Here is a 15,729-nt window from a genome sequence, read left to right as displayed (position 1 = left end):
CGATGGAATAGTAGCCTGCAACGAAAATGCGCGAACCACTGCTCACGCAGCGTCACGGGTGGAGTGCACCCGCGTAACCATGAGCAAGCGGAGAACACGGCCGCCCCACTTAGAGCGAACTGAAAAGCCGGCATAACCCATCCGTGCCGAATACAAGGCAGGACAGCGGCTAGCCTCGGGGGCAGCGACGGCCAGGGCCCGCGGCGCCTTCCGGGGATCTGAGAACACCGCTTCTGGATCTGGGTGGAGGCTGCCAGGCTGTGCTCACTGGGCCGGGCGCCTGTGATTTATGCGCTGTTCCTCAGAGCAGTTATGCTTTCAAAAATGTTCAACAAAAAAGCCAGCGCAATGGCCCTGGGAAGAAAGGCTGGCTGAATCTGGTGAGCCCCATCCTGCCAGTTCTGGGCCCCTGTCAAGCCAGACACTCTGTTTCTGGAGGGTCCTGCCTGGCACCCAGGGTGGGACAACTAGGGTGAGGAGCAGGGAGCCCCGGTCCTGGCCTGGCCTTGGTACACAAAGGCTGTGTGACCTTCTGCGGGCCTCCTCCTCCTCCTTCTTCCAGAACGCGGTGGTTTTGACACCAGGAGTGCTCCAACCCAAAAGAGGGTCCCACAAGGTGAGGGTGGTACCCCCCACATCCCAACCGGGCACACACCTCCAGAGTTTCCTCTCTGAGAAGGGGGTGCCAGCCAGGAACCTCAGGAGATGTTCTTGACCCCGGGGGCAGGCATGGTGCTCAGGGCAAGGAGCTGGGCTGACCCAGAGCGGCAGTGGAGGTGGGGAAGAGGTCACGGGTGAGGCTCACCGAGCCCAGCAGGGGTCCTGGAACACCGGCCAGGGACCGGGCTCCTTCTGAGGTGACAGAGAAGTGAGAAGGGTGCTGAGCAGGTGAGGGACGTAAGACCCCTCTTGCTGCCACACGGAGAATGCACTAGCAAAGTGTAAGGCTAGAGCAGAAAAACCAGAAGGCAGGCCACAGGACTTGAAATGACAAGACTCATGTGTAAATGGAGAGAAGGCAGGTTCTAGAGCTGCGGGAGAGGGAGACAACTCTCCTTGGTGAGCAGCCGGTTGTGGGGGTGAAAGGGAGGACACAGGAAGGCCTGCTGAGGGTCCCTCCTATGAGCTGCGACTCCCCACATGCCACAGTGGGTGCCCATCCTGCAGCGTGGGCCCGGCACCGTGGGCTTCATCCAGTGCCAGCCGAAACAGCCAGGGATGCCCCACACCCACAGCCCAGCAACCAAAGCCCCCCATCTCCCCTCCTCGGCCTCCCACTACACCCCACGCCAAGCAACAGGGCCCCCCCTCCCCTTCGCCACATGGTCAAGGACCAGCCGCACAGCTGCGTCTCATAATTCAGGGGACACAGACAATGCCAACATGATCTATGCTGACAGCCCCGTTCTGGGCTCGCCCTGAGCTGACAAGGAGGGTCAGAGCCTCACGGCTGTCTCAGGAGAAGCACAGACAGACAGACATGACACAGACCACGAACGAAGCCAGACACTCAGCAGTCAGCACTCCCAGGAGGAAGGCATGTTGCATGCTGGTTTACAGGGACAAGAACGGTGGTGTCTCTTCAAGATGACACCAGAGCAGGGCTTGAAGGCCAGGCCAGACCTGCAGGGGGAGCGCAGGCACGGCCCACTCCAGGTGGAGGGATGCTGGAGAGGGCTGCGAGGCCCAGGTGTGGAGCGGGCTGGGGGTGGGGGGGACGCTGGCGGGACCAGCTCTGCCGGGCTGGGACGCCAGGCTGCCGGGCTTGGGCTCTTACTGAGGGCACAGGGCGGCCAAGGAGGGGCGGAGGGGTGAGACTGAGGGGCGGCTGCTGAGGAAAGGGGCTGAGGCCACGGCCCAGGCTGGGACAGGCCAGATGCCTGGGAGGGCCCTGGAAAGAGAGGGCCCCAGAGTTTGGCGACTGCCTGCTTGTCTGCGTGGTTTTGGCTCTGTCAATGTATGCCTCCCCTTTTCTCCCACAGCCCACCCCCATTCTCCTCTTGCCCACCCCCCCCCCCCCCAGCTACCATATCACTAGCCAGCTCCAGGCCTATCTCTGTGCCACCATGGGTGTTTTTTGGCCTCCTGCATGTACTGGGTGCTGAGAAAAGCATGGCGGGCTGGGGGAGGGAAAGTGCGTGAGGAGGGAGAGCTGGGCCACTGGTTCACTATCCGGTTCACACTCCGGTTCACACTCCAGGTCATGCTCCGGGCTCTAGCAGGCAGAGCCAGGGGGCCAGGCCCAGTGAGTCACTCCAGCCAACGCCAGGCGGCCTGGCACCAGGGCTGGAAAATCCTGTCTTTCCTCTCCACTCCCCTCCCCATATCGTTCCTGTGTCCAATCCAGTCTCTACCCAGCTGCAGTGATCTTCTGGAACACATACACCCAAGCAAGCCGCCCAATGCTTGCAGCTGTGGAAGGCCTGGAGAGCAGGGCCAGGCACGTTTGGGGCACAGGGCCTCTCTCTGGTTCTGGGGTGCTGATAAACCCCCAGCAGAGCATGTGAGGGAAAAGCCAGCTTTGGGCTGGCTAGCTGTGTGGTCCTGGCCGAGTCCCGAGGCCTCTGCCCCCCAGCTGTTCCTCACTGGGCCTTGGGTCCCTCCACAGGGTGTCATGAGGAGGCCGAGAATCTCAGCAAGCAGGCATACCTGGGAGAGGAACCTCCAAAAGGGGCATTCTAGCCTGGGCTCTGCTGGGCCGAGGGCGGGGACAGCAAGAAGCTGGGACTGAGGAAGAAGCCACACTCATGCAGGCAGGGGCTTCCCTGGGCAGGGGATGGGCTCCAGGCAGGGCAAGCAGCGAGCTCACCTGGTCTGGGCACTGAAGGTCATGCATCCTGAGAAACCCAGGGCAGCTGCCCACCCTACCTTGGAGCTCCAGGCCCTGAACTACATGCCACCGAGAAGGTGCTGGTTGGAGGGGCAGATGCAGCTGAGCGCCCCAGGCCAGGGGCTGTTTCCTGTCCTACGGGGGTGCGGGGGCGGGGGGGGGGGGGAGGGGGGTGATACTCGGAGCACAGCTCACTCCCCACAGGGAAACAGCCTGACAAAATGAGACTCAATCAAGTTACTGAAGCCACCTCGGCTCCACTATGCTGTGTGGCCCCAGGCAAGCAAGCCCCTGTCCTCTCTGGCCTACAGGTTCTCTCTGTTGAGTGGTCGGGGAAAGGGACACTTCTTGTTTTTTTCAATCTGCTGGATTTGTCACCAGGACAGCCTCTTTTCCTGCTTCCCGAATAGCCAGTCTGCTTCTAGCACCACATGCCTCCAAGATTCAAGCTGAAAACCTGCCGAGCTGATATCCATTTCTCAGACAGGGAAACCGATGCTTGATTCCTAGCTCAAGCTCCTGCACAAGTTCAGAAATGAGCTATTTTCATTGCAGATGAGGCCGAGGGACTAGGGAAGAGAGGCATTTGGGACCGAGCCAGGGGCCTCTGTCAGCTCAGAGCTCTGCTCTGCCTGACCCTCCATCCCTCCCTCAAGCAATGACAGTGACCACCCGCTCATCAGCCCCTGGGAGTTGCACTCAGTGGGCGTTCCTGTCCCAACCTTCCCCCACACCTGCCCTGTGCCTGGTCAAGGGGCAGCCGGGTCAGGCGGGGCTCTGCCTGGAGGTCAGCCCGGTGGAGGAGAGATACAAGGCCCCCGGTACCGAGTTGAGAGATTTGCTCTAAAAGGGCACGGGTCCATTCAGACGGCAGAAAGGGCTCGTGGAGGAGAAGGCATCTAAGCAGGATCTCAAGTGGGGGGCTGTGATTTCAAGAGGTGGAAATGGAAGGTTGGGAGGAGGATGGAACACTCTGGGAGGAAGAAACCATTTAGGCAAGGCTGGAGGACGGGGAGCAGGGGAGAGGAAGAGAAGAGGGGGCTAGCATAGAAACATTGCCGTAGCCAAGTTACAAGAGTCCCGAAAGCCAGGCTGAGTCCCCGGGAGTGTGCGGCCGTGTGAGCCGGGCTCCCGCATGGCTCTCGGTGGGGCGGGATGGCAAGAAGGCCAGGACACAGGCAGCGGCTGAGAGAGACACAGGACCCATAGGGCCATGGCCTTGGCCGTGGGGAGGATATGGAGACCCACACTGAGGCAGGGTGTGCAGCACGCAGGCCAGGGGCTCTCTGGCTGGGGTTCTCCTTGGGGCAGTGGGAGGCCCACGCCGCCCTCTAGGACCGGCAGCCGTGTCTCTGGGCAGAAGGAGTTGGCGGCACCCACAGCATCAGGGCACGGCTCTGCCCCCGGTCATGTTCCCACCCACGGCAGCCTCAAACGCCCGGGGCCGAGGACGGATCTGAGCCTTCAAACATCCCGTCCGCAACCTCATCCTCATCCTCATCCTCAGGTGAGGAGACAGTTACCCTCTGTGTGCCTCAGAGTTCTCGTCTGCACAACGAAGGTCTTCTGCTCTCCTGGCCCAGCTCCCCACACACCTCTGCTCCAGGCAGGACTTAGCCTCACTGGCCTTGTCATACTCATCTGCAAAATGGGGCCCCCACCAGGCCCCAGCGCTCATAGGATGACGGTGGGGATCAGGTGACCCTGCACAGCACTGGGTTTGTTGAATGAATGTCTGCAAAGAGCTGTACACAACTCTGAAAGGCCTAACCTACTGTCAAGTGCAGGACAGGGTCCGGTCACTGGGGCAACCCGTGGGGACAGGCCAGCACGTTCCCCTCTTCCAAATAGCCCTGAGCTCTGGCTACCATGGTCTCAGGCTGAGCCCTAAGGCCAAAGGTACAGCTGCCCCAGACTCCGCCCACAAAAGCTCCTGGGCTGTGAGGGGTGGGAGTAGGGAGGGGGACTGACACTGAGGGGGACCGCATGGGGAAAGCCAGCGGCCATGGGCTCCCGGGAGGGGGATCTCGCAGAATGGCCTGCAATGACAGTGCAGTTGGTCCGTGTGGCAGGCTGACTAATGCCCCCACCCCCCAATACCAGTGTCCTAACTGCAGGAACCTGAGACTGTTACCTTATACAGCAAAAGAGACTCGGCAGATATGATTAAGGGTCTTGAGTTGTGGAGATTATCCTGGATTATTCAGGCGGGCCCTAAATGTGATCACAGGTGTCCTTGTACAAGGGAGGCAGAGGGAGATGTGACCCCAGAAGAGGACCAGGCAAGAGGACAACGCAAGAGAGAGACTGGGGTCATGTGGTCCCAGGAATGCCGGCAGCCACCAGAAACTGGAAGAGACAAGGAGAAGTCTCCTGTGGAGCCTCGGGAAGGAACCGGCCTGCCCACACCCTTTTAGTCCCCTGAGACTCAATTCAGACTGCTGACCTCCAAAACTCTAAGAGAATAACCTGGTGTTGTTTCAAGCCAGAGGAAAGAACCCTAATCCTGGAGAAGACGGTGGGCAGGCATATGTGTGGCCTCAGGCCTCTCTCCTGCTCAAGGGAGTGAGTGCACCAGCAAGCGAGGATGAAGTTATGACGCCCTGAACTGCTTCAACGTAAAACAAAGTCACCCCAAACTTCGGTGTCTTAGTTCCTGCTGGGGGTCACAAACCACTGGGGGCCCACCTCACCGTGACTGGCACAAGTCATCCAGTGGCAGGCAGGCTCTCTGCCTTTTGTCCCCCAGGACGCAAGGCCCTGTGGCCAGCCCCCAAGCACAGCCCATGAGAGATGGTGAGCTGAGTACCAATACATGGGCTTCGTCTGCTCTGGCCGCTAGCCCCTTCTCCCGCAAGGCCACACGCCCCGCTGTGGCAGAAAACCTCAGGCCACCGCGGCCTCAGCCACTGGCACCCTCATACCCAGAGCCCCGCGAAAGCTGGGGCCCCCAGCAGGTGGAATGGGGAGCAGTAACTCAGGCCACGACAGCAAGCAAATGCTCACATTCCATTAGCTTCCTGTGTCGGAGCCTGAGGGCTGCCTTCCTACAACATCCTGGATTAAAACCCCAAAAGGACTTAGCCCATTTTGCCTTTAGTAAGCAGGGAAAAGCAGGGCCTGAGGCCAAGGGAAGTCGGCAGCCTGGCCCAGCCTGGCCTAACTGAAGGCAATCCCAGGGTGTCACCATCAACCCAGGGAGGAGAAGCTACAAAACCTGGGAGGCCTTGAAGCCGAGGCCTGGGGGACCACTGCCAGTCAAGAACTGTTTTGAGCAGCAAGGGCGAGGCACAAGGGGCAAAAGAGCTCCCTGGGGGACTTGAGGGCTGGAGGGAAGGGGCCCTAAAGGCACTCAGAACACTTGAGGATATGCGCGCAGGGGGAGGGAGGTGAGAAAACCAGCTGAGGTCGGACTGGCTCCCCTTCTGGATGGACAGACTCCCCATCTGTCTGTGCAGACCCCAAGCCAACTGGGGAGCTGGGGAGCTGCTTGGGGCAGGGAGTTGCAGACCTGCCCTCTGCAGTTGGGGTAGCTCAAGGCCCTCTGCCAAGCTTTCTGTATGACCCTTCAGGGATAGGAGGCTTTGGGAGGCCCAGGGACTTGGTTGGGCAGATAGACAGCAAGACCACCCACTCAGGGCTTCGGAGCCATTCACAGCTCTCCTCACCTGGTGAAGGGGGCGGGGTGGGGGGGGCACTTCCACTTCAATGGGAGAAAACCTTTTTCCTTTTACCCTTCTCCCAAAGTTGGCCCCTCCTTACTGTGGGCTGTATCCCGCAGGGAAGAAGGGACTAAGTGATACCAACTGTTAATTACAGTTGACCTTGAACAACAGTGGGGCTGGGGCAGGCATTAGGGGTGCAGATCCCCCCACAGACAAAAACCCACGTATAACTTTTGATTCCCCCCAAAACTTTACTACTAATAGCCTACTGTTAAGCAGAAGCTTAACCGATGGCATAAACAGTTGATTAACACGCATCTTGTTTGTCGTTATGTGTTATATACTATAATCTTAAAATAAACTAAGCTAGAGAAAACAGAATGTTATCAAGAAAATCATAAGGGGGGCGCCTGGGTGGCTCAGTCGTTGAGCATCTGCCTTCGGCTCGGGTCATGATTTCAGGGTCCTGAGATCGAGCCCCGAATCGGGCTCCCTGCTCCGCAGGAAGCCTGCTTCTCCCTCTCCCACCCCCCTTGTTTGTGTTCCCTCTCTCGCTGTGTCTCTCTCTGTCAAATATAAAATAAAATAAAATAAAATAAAATAAATAAAATAAAAAAATACAATAAAATAAAATCATAAGGAAGAGAAAATACACTTACAGTACTGTACTGTAAAAAAATCCTCGTACAAGTAGACCTGTGCAGTTCGAACCCGTGTTTTTCAAGGATCAACTGTACTGTTAATTATAATAACTATCAAACACCAGTTTGATAGCCATTATGCGTACTTAGTACAGCACTTTTAGCGACACGATCTACCTTCATCATCATCATCGTCCCCTGAACCCCTGTCATAAGGCAGCATTTATCCCTGGGCACAGGCAAAGGCAGAGCCAGGCTCAGAGAAGCCTGCAAACAAAGCCAGGCCCCGCAGGTAGGACAGGTGGTGGAAAGAGGCTTCTAGGTGCCCTCTGAGGGCTCAGAGGGGGCCTCCTATTCAGGGACCAGAGCTTCAGGGCTGTCCTGAGAGCTTGTGGGGAAGGCAGAAGCAGCCAGAGGCCTGGAAGCAGTGTCCTGGATGTTACCCCCAAGAGCCCACAGTCCTCCCACAGCCAGCTTCCATCTCACTGACTTCCCCCAATGGTGGCCCCATCTCAAAAGGGGCTCCCCGACCCATGCTCCCTCTGCGCCCTCTGCACCAGGTCCCTGTGCGGCCCCAGCGCATTTCCCGTTCACACCACCCCTGCTAAGGGGAATCTCTATCAGATCACCTAGCCCTGGGTGGGGGGCAGAGGAGAGGCAGGGGAGGGGGGAGAGGGCCTCTACCTGCTGTGGCCTCCTCCTCACTGGCCTCCACCTCACTGGCCTCCACAGCAACCCAGCCAACACAGAGCCAGAGATGGGTGACACTTCTCAGACGCACATCTGACCATTTACTGTCCCTCCCCACGGGGCTATCATTCCGCTTCCCACCTCCAGGCCTTTTCCCTGGACCTGCAATGCCCTTTCTCTTCTGCTTGGTGAACTTTTCAGCCTTTGAGACCCAGCACCACTCTATCTGCAGGGAAATCTCCCCCAGTTCCCAGGCAGGTTCCTGCGCTGGGCTCCAGCACTAGGTACATGCGCTGGGGCTTATCTGTTGACCCATCTGCCTCACCAGTCAGAAGGGAGGCTCATGGGGCAGTGACCGCACCTCATTGTCCTAGCGCCCAGCTCTGGCCTGGCCTGAAGCAGCCACAGCTGGGTCCACCCGACCCTGCCCAGTCTCCTCAGCCAGGCCTCCCCACCCCTACCCCAGGAGCAGGGACCAGGCCCAAAGATCCTGAGAGGTCTCAATCCTTGCAAGAGAACACAGTGGCTTCCCCCAGGAGGCCTCACACTCAGGGTTGGCTGAGCCCTACCCTCAAACTCCTCTCTTCCAGGAAGTCTTCCCAGATTTTTCCCTCCCTAGGATATCAGGAATAGTTGGCCTCAGCACTTCACTCTCCAACACTGATACAGGAAGAAGATTCTGACTTGAGAACCAAGCTGACCCAGGTTCAAATCCTGACTCCGCAGCCCTGAGAGACAAGGTAGCTGACTTCACCCTCTGCCCCACCCTTCACATCCCAGTGAGGGCTGGGGCTGAATCCCACCACAGGAAATGAAACCTGGACAGACTTGGCACCTGTTCATGATCTTCTGTTCTACTTCACCTCTGGACCCCAGGCGGGTCTCCCAGGGTCCCCAACTCTGGGGGTGGAGGCAGGGTCAGAGAAGCCCAAGATCCCTTCTCTCCCAGAGCTCTCCGCCTCCCCCGGCCCCTCTGACTCACCCAAGCCCAGCAGCCCAGAAAAAAGGCCCTTATCCAACCTGGCAGGAGGGTCGGGAAGGGAATCCGCCTTGGCCCTGCCCCTTTCCCAAGCTTCCAGGGCCGGGGTTGGGCGGACATCCAGGTGGGGTGGTGGAACTGAACGGATGGAGGAGGACTGGGAAGAGAACAGGAAAGGGGAACTGTGAGGAAGAGAAGAGACAGTCAAGTCCCGAGGGTGAAACCTCAGCGCGTCGGAACTAAGAATCTGGCTCCGGAGCACCCACCCAGGGGGAGCTGGAAGAGGCCCCTGGCCGCGGGGTGGGGATGGGGTGGGCAGTATACCCGGGGGCGGGGGCGGATCGTCGAAACCCCCGGCCCCCGCCCCGGGACTCAAGGCCCACGCTCACCTCCTTCCTCCCCCGCCTGCGGGCAGCGCACCCGCACAGCGATTCGTGCTCACCGGGCACGCACCGGCCGGCGCTGCACCCGCACACACACCTCCGAAACACACACGAACACGCGCGCTCGCACACGCCTCCCTCTGCGCAGCGCCTCCTACCTGCCGCGCCGCCGCGGCTCGGGCCGGACTCGGACTCAGGGCACGGCGCGGGCACGGGAACCCGGGCAGCACCGGCCTCCGACTCGGGCCAGGGATCCCTCTGGGGCTGGCCTGGGGTGGGGGCGCGAGCTCGGACTCCCGGGCAGCGGCCCGCCCCGCCCCGCCCCGCGGCCTCCGCCCGTTTGGGGACAGAGGCGTGGTCTCCTGCGGGGCGGGCGGGCCCGGATTGCTGCGCAGGCGAACTGGCTACGTGCCGAGGGGCGAAGCGGCGGGGAGGCGGCCGCCGAGTTCCCGCTGGGGGGTAGGAGGGGGACTCGGGGCCAGCGCGGCTCGGCCCGACCCCTCTCGGCTCGATCAGGCCCCGGCTTTCCCTCCCTCCGTCCCAAATCTCGCACTGTCCGCCATGGAGCATCTCCGGGAGCCCCCCCAGGGCCGAGCCCCCGTCTGCCCGAGGGTTGTGTGCCAGCGCCGCGGAAGGCTTGCAGGCCGGCCGAGCTTTGGGCATGCATCTTGCAGGGGCCAAAACAGGGGGCTGAGAAAAGAGGAACCTGAAGGGGCGAGTGCCCATCTCTTCCCCATGTCCGAGGTTGGGGATGAGGAGGGGGAACCTAGAGCCCCCGTGGGGGCACACGCAGGAAGGCCCCGGTCGGATGCGGAAAGCTGGCCCCAGGCCCATAGTGAGCGTTTCCGCGCGCTCTGATAGGCCTGCCACAGCAGTGGCGTGTGTCTGCCGTGAGGTTGAGAAGGTGTGTGCAATGACCAACCGCGGCACACAGTAGGGGCGCAGGGCTCTGGATAGCCCCGCCTCTCTGATTTGTGCCAGCCCACTCGGCAGATGGAGAAACTCCGGCCCGCTCACCGGGGTTCTCAGTCTCGGTTAATGATCTCATTAACCTCTCAGGCACTCAGACCGCCGGGCCACCACCTCACAATCTCTGTCCCAGACCTCCCAGATGTTTCTCCGCTGGGTGCAGCTCCAGCCCCACTTCCTCCTCCCCACCCCGCAGTCCCTCTCCAGCCAAGGGAGACTTTCAAAGACGCAGCCATGACCGGCCACCCACAGAACGTTGTTCCAAAACTGCCCCTGTGCCTGACTCCCCCACTCACACCCCATTGCCCGGCCTGTGCCCTGGCTGCAGCCTCCCCAGACCCCAGGCTCCTCTCGAGGCCGCCGCCTCCCCCACCCTCAGACCTCGTTCACGCCGCTCCCCGGCTGTCTGGAAGGCTCTTCCTGCCCTCTCCGGGAGGCAAGTGCTGATAATCAGGCCTCTAGAGCCAGGGCCTCCATCCCCGAGCCCAACCCCCACCTCTCCACTCCGAGGCCCCACCCCCTTCTTCAGCGTTCCCACCCTGTTGTTTGTGTTTCCTCCCTGGCCCTGAATTCTCGCTGCCTCTCCTAAGAGCCAGTGGTGGAGTCTTGGCCTCCGTCCCTGTGAGGTTGAGGCTCATTCTGGGGAAGACGGTACTACTGGGGGAAGCCAGGCGGGTCTGGCTCCAGGGCTCCTTCTGCCCGTTACCGGCTGTGTGATCCAGGCAAGTCCTCTAGCCCCTTTCCCTGATGATCAGGTACAGGCAAATCGTGGGGCCAGATACGGCCCCATCATGCAGGGTGTTGGGTCATGTCTGAGAAAACATTTGCCTCAGCCTGTAAAAACAGTGGATGTTGGGTGCCCCTTTTGTTTTCAGATGTTGGAACCACAAGAAGAGTGTCATATGGTGATCCCAAGCATGAACTCAGGACTCACTGCCTGGGCTCCTATCAGTGTGACCCGGGGCAAGTCACCTAACCTCTCTGCTTCCTACAAAATCAATCTAGTAGCCTTCACATTATGGGGTTGTGGGAATTAAATGGGCCATCCCTGTGAAGCCCCTAGAGGGGCCCCTGGCTCAGAGTAAGTGCTCGGCACAGTTCAGCTGATGCTATGTTCATCCAGTCCAACCCCCTCATTTTGTGAAGACACTGGGTCTTGTACATGTACACATGGTTAGTTAGAAGCCCAGGCATTCCAGAAGGTCAGAACTGCAAGGGCCCCCTCTGAGCCCATCAGTACCCACCTTCTCTGACAGATGAGGAGAGAGGCCTAGAGAGAGACAGTGACCTGTCCAGGGCACCCATCCTGGTTGGGGGTGCGGGGAGGCACCGGCCCTACTCTTGTTGAGGGGGGGAGTTGTGCATGGTCTGCAGACAAGCCGGGAAGAACCTGGTCTCCCAGCAAGCTTGAGGAAGGGGTGAGGCTCTAATGATGCTCTGGTGGCACTCAGTTTTCATAAACTGAGTCATCGGCTGGTGCCGTCCCAGGGCCTGCTGGGTAGGTGCTTTTCCCATTAAATTCTCACAGCCAGCCTCTGCAGGAGCCCTCATTAGGCGCATTTCGCAGATGATAGAAATGAGCCTCAGGGAGATGCCACAGTCACACAATTAGAAAATGGCAGAACTGGGATCCACACCTACCCACTCTTGTGCCATTTTCCTCCCCCTCCTCCTCTTCTCTCCCCCAGGGAAAAGCCACCTCTGTAGACCCCTTGACTGGCTAGCCAATCTCCGCTTGCATCCCCCTGTAACTGGGAGCTCATTCCCTCACAGGGCAGCTCTTTCAACTCCTCTTGGAAGAGTCTTTTGTCCCCCAAAGCTAACCTACCGCCCATTCCATAGTTCTGCAGGTCTCCATACCCCCCACCTCACCAGGGCCTGGGCACAGAATCTTCTCTGCTCCAGTCCAGAACACCCTTATCTTGACTGCTTCTGTGAGTAACAAGGGTTCCCAGGTGAAACTCTTACAATAATAATAATTTCTTTCAAAAATCTCAGCAGATCTAATTGGCTAGCTATTGTTTGAGAAACCTAAAGGAAGCCCCTCGGCATGGGGAGTGGCTGGTGTCTTGGGGGAAAGAGTCAAATAACCATGTCTACAGGTTCCCCTACTCCCATCTAGCCAAGAGGCTGTAGGGAGGACTGTAGCCAAGGATTATAGGGAGAGAGATGAGTCCGACACTCAGAACTTTCAGGTTGGGAGAGGTTGCTAATGGTATTCTCCTGAGAGTGCAGGAAATGGGAAGGTCACAATGGACTTCCAGCAGACACATGGAAAATGGTGATACAGAGGACAAGATTACCTTTCAGTTGCTCTTAATCCCATGACTCTCTGAAACATTGCCTGTATTTTGTTAGTATCCTGGATTTTATTAAGAACCATCCAGAAACAGGCACCTGGGTGGCTCAGTTGGTTAAGCAATGGCTCAGGTCATGATCCTGGAGTCTCAGGATCGAGTCCCGCATCAGGCTCCCTGCTCAGCAGGGAGTCTGCTTCTCCCTCTGACTCTCCCCCTCTCATGCTCTCTCTCTATATCTCATTCTCTCTCTCAAATAAATAAATAAAATCTTAAAAAAAAAAAAAAAGAACCATCCAGAACCAAGTGGGATTCATTCCAGGAATGCAAGCTTGGTTTAACATTAGAGAATCCATTAATAGCATTAGCTTACTAGGGCTGCCATCACAAAGTACCCCAAACAGGGCAGCTTAAACAACAGAAACGTATTGTCTCACAGTTCTGGAGCCTAGAAATCCAAGATCAAGTGTCATTAGGGTTGGGTCCTTCTGAGGGCTGTGAGGGAGAATCTGTTCTGTGCCTTCCTCCTCGTTTCTGGTGGTTGGCTGGCAATCTTTGGCATTTTTTTTTAAAGATTTTATTTATTTATTTATTTATTTATTTATTTATTTATTTATTTATTTGAGAGAGAGAGAGAGAAACAGCATGAGAGGGGAGAGGGCCAGAGGGAGAAGCAGGCTCCCCGCTGAGCCAGGAGCCCGATGTGGGACTCGATCCCGGGATTCCAGGATCATGACCTGAGCCGAAGGCAGTTGCTTAACCAACTGAGCCACCCAGGCACCCAATTTGTGGCATTTTTTGGCTTGTAGACAGAACACCCTGATCTATATTTTCATGTTCACAAGTGTTGTCTCTTTGTGTGTATCCATCTCTGTGTCCCAAACTCCCCTTTTGATAAAGACACCAGTCATATTGGATTACGGTCCACCCTAATGACCTCATTTCTTGATCACCTCCTTAACAACCCTATTTCCAAGTAAGGTTACATTCTGAGGTACTGGAGGTTAGACTGCAACATCTTTTAGGGGACACAAGTGAACCGATAATAAGCATGTGCCGTATTAATGAATCTAAGAGAAAAACCATATAATATTCTCTATGGATGCCAAGAAAGCCCTTAACAAGATTCAGCACCCATTTATGATAAAAATACTCAGTTAGGGGCGCCTGGGTAGCTCAGTCATTAAGCGTCTGCCTTCGGTTCAGGTCATGATCCCAGGGTCCTGGGATCGAGCCCCACATCGGGCTCCCTGCTCTGTGGGAAGCCTGCTTCTCCCCTCCTTCTCCCCCTGCTTATGTTCCCTCTCTCGCTATGTCTCTCTCTGTCAAATAAATAAATAAAATCTTAAAAAAAAAAAACAAAAAAACCTCAGTGAAATAGGAAGTGAGAGATACTTTCTCAAATGATAAAATGTAGTCCTAAAGCCAACATCTTATTTAATCAAGAAACACTGGAAATATTTCCATGAAGATCAGGAACCAGACAAGAATGGCCACTTTCTCCACCACTATTCCACATAAGTAGCTAATGCCATTAGACAAGACCAATCAAATGGAGGCCTGACAATAAGTAAAGAGGAAATAAAACTATCTCTATTTGCAGATGACAAAATATGATACCTGAAAAACCACAGAGAATCAATGATAAAACTAATTCAAACAGTAAAAGAGTTCAGGAAAGTAGCAGGGTGTAAAATAAAAATATAAAATTCAATAGCCTTTATATATACAAACAATAAACAGAGGTCCTAACAGTACAGGAAAAACCCTATTTGTGATAACAACAAAAAAGATTAAATGCTTAGGAACAATTTTATTTTATTTTATTTTATTATGTTATGTTAATCACCATACATTACATCATTAGTTTTTGATGTAGTGTAAATGTTTAGGAACAATTTTAATTAGAAATGTATAAAAGCTATATGAGGAGGGAGACCTGAATGCCTCAGTGGGTTAAGCGTCTTCCCTCGGCTCAGGTCATGACCCCCAGGGTCCTGGGATCGAGCCCCACATCGGTCTCCCTGCTCAGCGGGACGCCTGCTTCTCCCTCTCCCACTCCCCCTGCTTGTGTTCCCTCTCTCGCTGTGTCTCTCTCTCTCAATAAATAAATAAAATATTTTTTTAAAGAAGTCTTTGAAATGTAACTACTCTTAAAAAAAAAACTATATGAGGAAAAATCGAAACATTTTTGAAAGACACTAAAGAAGAATAATTGAAAATACATCCCCTGCTCTTGGATAGGATGAGTCAACATTATAAAGATGTTAGTTCTTCCTATGTTAATTTGCAATTTCAATGCAAATTAAAAATATGCCCATTAAAAATAACGGCAAGCTATTTTATGAAGATAGACGCGTTGATGCCAAAGAGCATATGAAAAATAAACATGCAAGAATAGGCAAGAAAACACTGGAAAAGAAAAACTGTGAGGTTTTACCAGACATTCAAAATGTCAGAGCACCTGACTAGCATGCAACTCTTGATCTAGGGGTTGTGAGTTCGAGTTCCCCATTGGACATCGAGCTTACTTAAGAAAAATGTTTACCAGACATTAAAACAATAAAAGCTTCTGTAATTAAAAATGGGTGGCACTGGTGCATGAAGAGACAAATTGCAATAGACTAAAAAAATGTAGACATAGACTCCAATACATCATTACCCCAGTGATTTCAGATGCACCTTTGTTACATACTAAAGAAGGACTTTGTCATAAATGCTACTGGGTAGCCATTTGGAAAAGGAAATAAATAGACCCATATGTTACACCCAACAAAAGAATAAACTACATGGTTTGGGCTCTAAGTGTAAAACTGAAACCGTACAAGGATCAGAAGGAAACATGAGTAACTTCCTCTTTGAGTGTATGTTGGGAAAGGCTTTCCAATGATGATTCAAAGCCCAGAGGCTGTAAAAGAAAAGAGGGATAAATTTGACTACATGGAAATAAAAAAACTTTGCATGACACAAATCACCATAAAGTAAGTCCATAGACAAGTGACAAGCTGGAAGAAAATATTCCCAACATTATACCACAGACAAAGGGCAGATCTCCCTAATACATAGGAACTCTTAAAAGTTGAGGGACAAAACCCAAAAATCCAATAGTAAAATGAGGGGAAGGGCATGACAGACAATTTACCAAAAAAGATATAAAAAATGGCCTTCAGGGTCATTGGTCCCATGTCTGGCTCCCTGCTGAGTGCTTCTCCCTCTCTCTCTGCCCCTACCCCCCTCCCCGCCCCTGCCCTGCTCTGTCTTTCTCTCAAATAAAT

The 15,729-nt window shown here is 55.2% G+C and overlaps 1 protein-coding gene across 2 annotated transcripts in view; it reads right to left on the bottom strand.

Moving 5' to 3' along the window:
- The window catches only part of CAPN5 (calpain 5), a 51,685-nt gene extending 41,026 nt beyond the window's left edge, over positions 1-10,659 (bottom strand). The window contains exon 1 of one of the 2 annotated variants that reach the window (XM_006730712.3): positions 10,539-10,659. The gene's annotated coding sequence lies outside the window, so the exon portion shown is untranslated. Of the gene's footprint in view, positions 1-9,346; positions 9,519-10,538 lie in introns of those variants that run through there. The other variant, XM_031025252.2, reaches the window with a different exon arrangement.
- Positions 10,660-15,729: the final 5,070 nt, after the last annotated feature.

This window comes from Leptonychotes weddellii, chromosome 11, assembly GCF_054177405.1.
Source record: "Leptonychotes weddellii isolate Sample4059 chromosome 11, ASM5417740v2, whole genome shotgun sequence".
NCBI classification, from domain to species: Eukaryota; Metazoa; Chordata; class Mammalia; order Carnivora; family Phocidae; genus Leptonychotes; species Leptonychotes weddellii.
The sequence above is the reverse complement of the archived record's forward strand: the minus strand, read 5'-3'. Positions and strand labels throughout refer to the sequence as shown.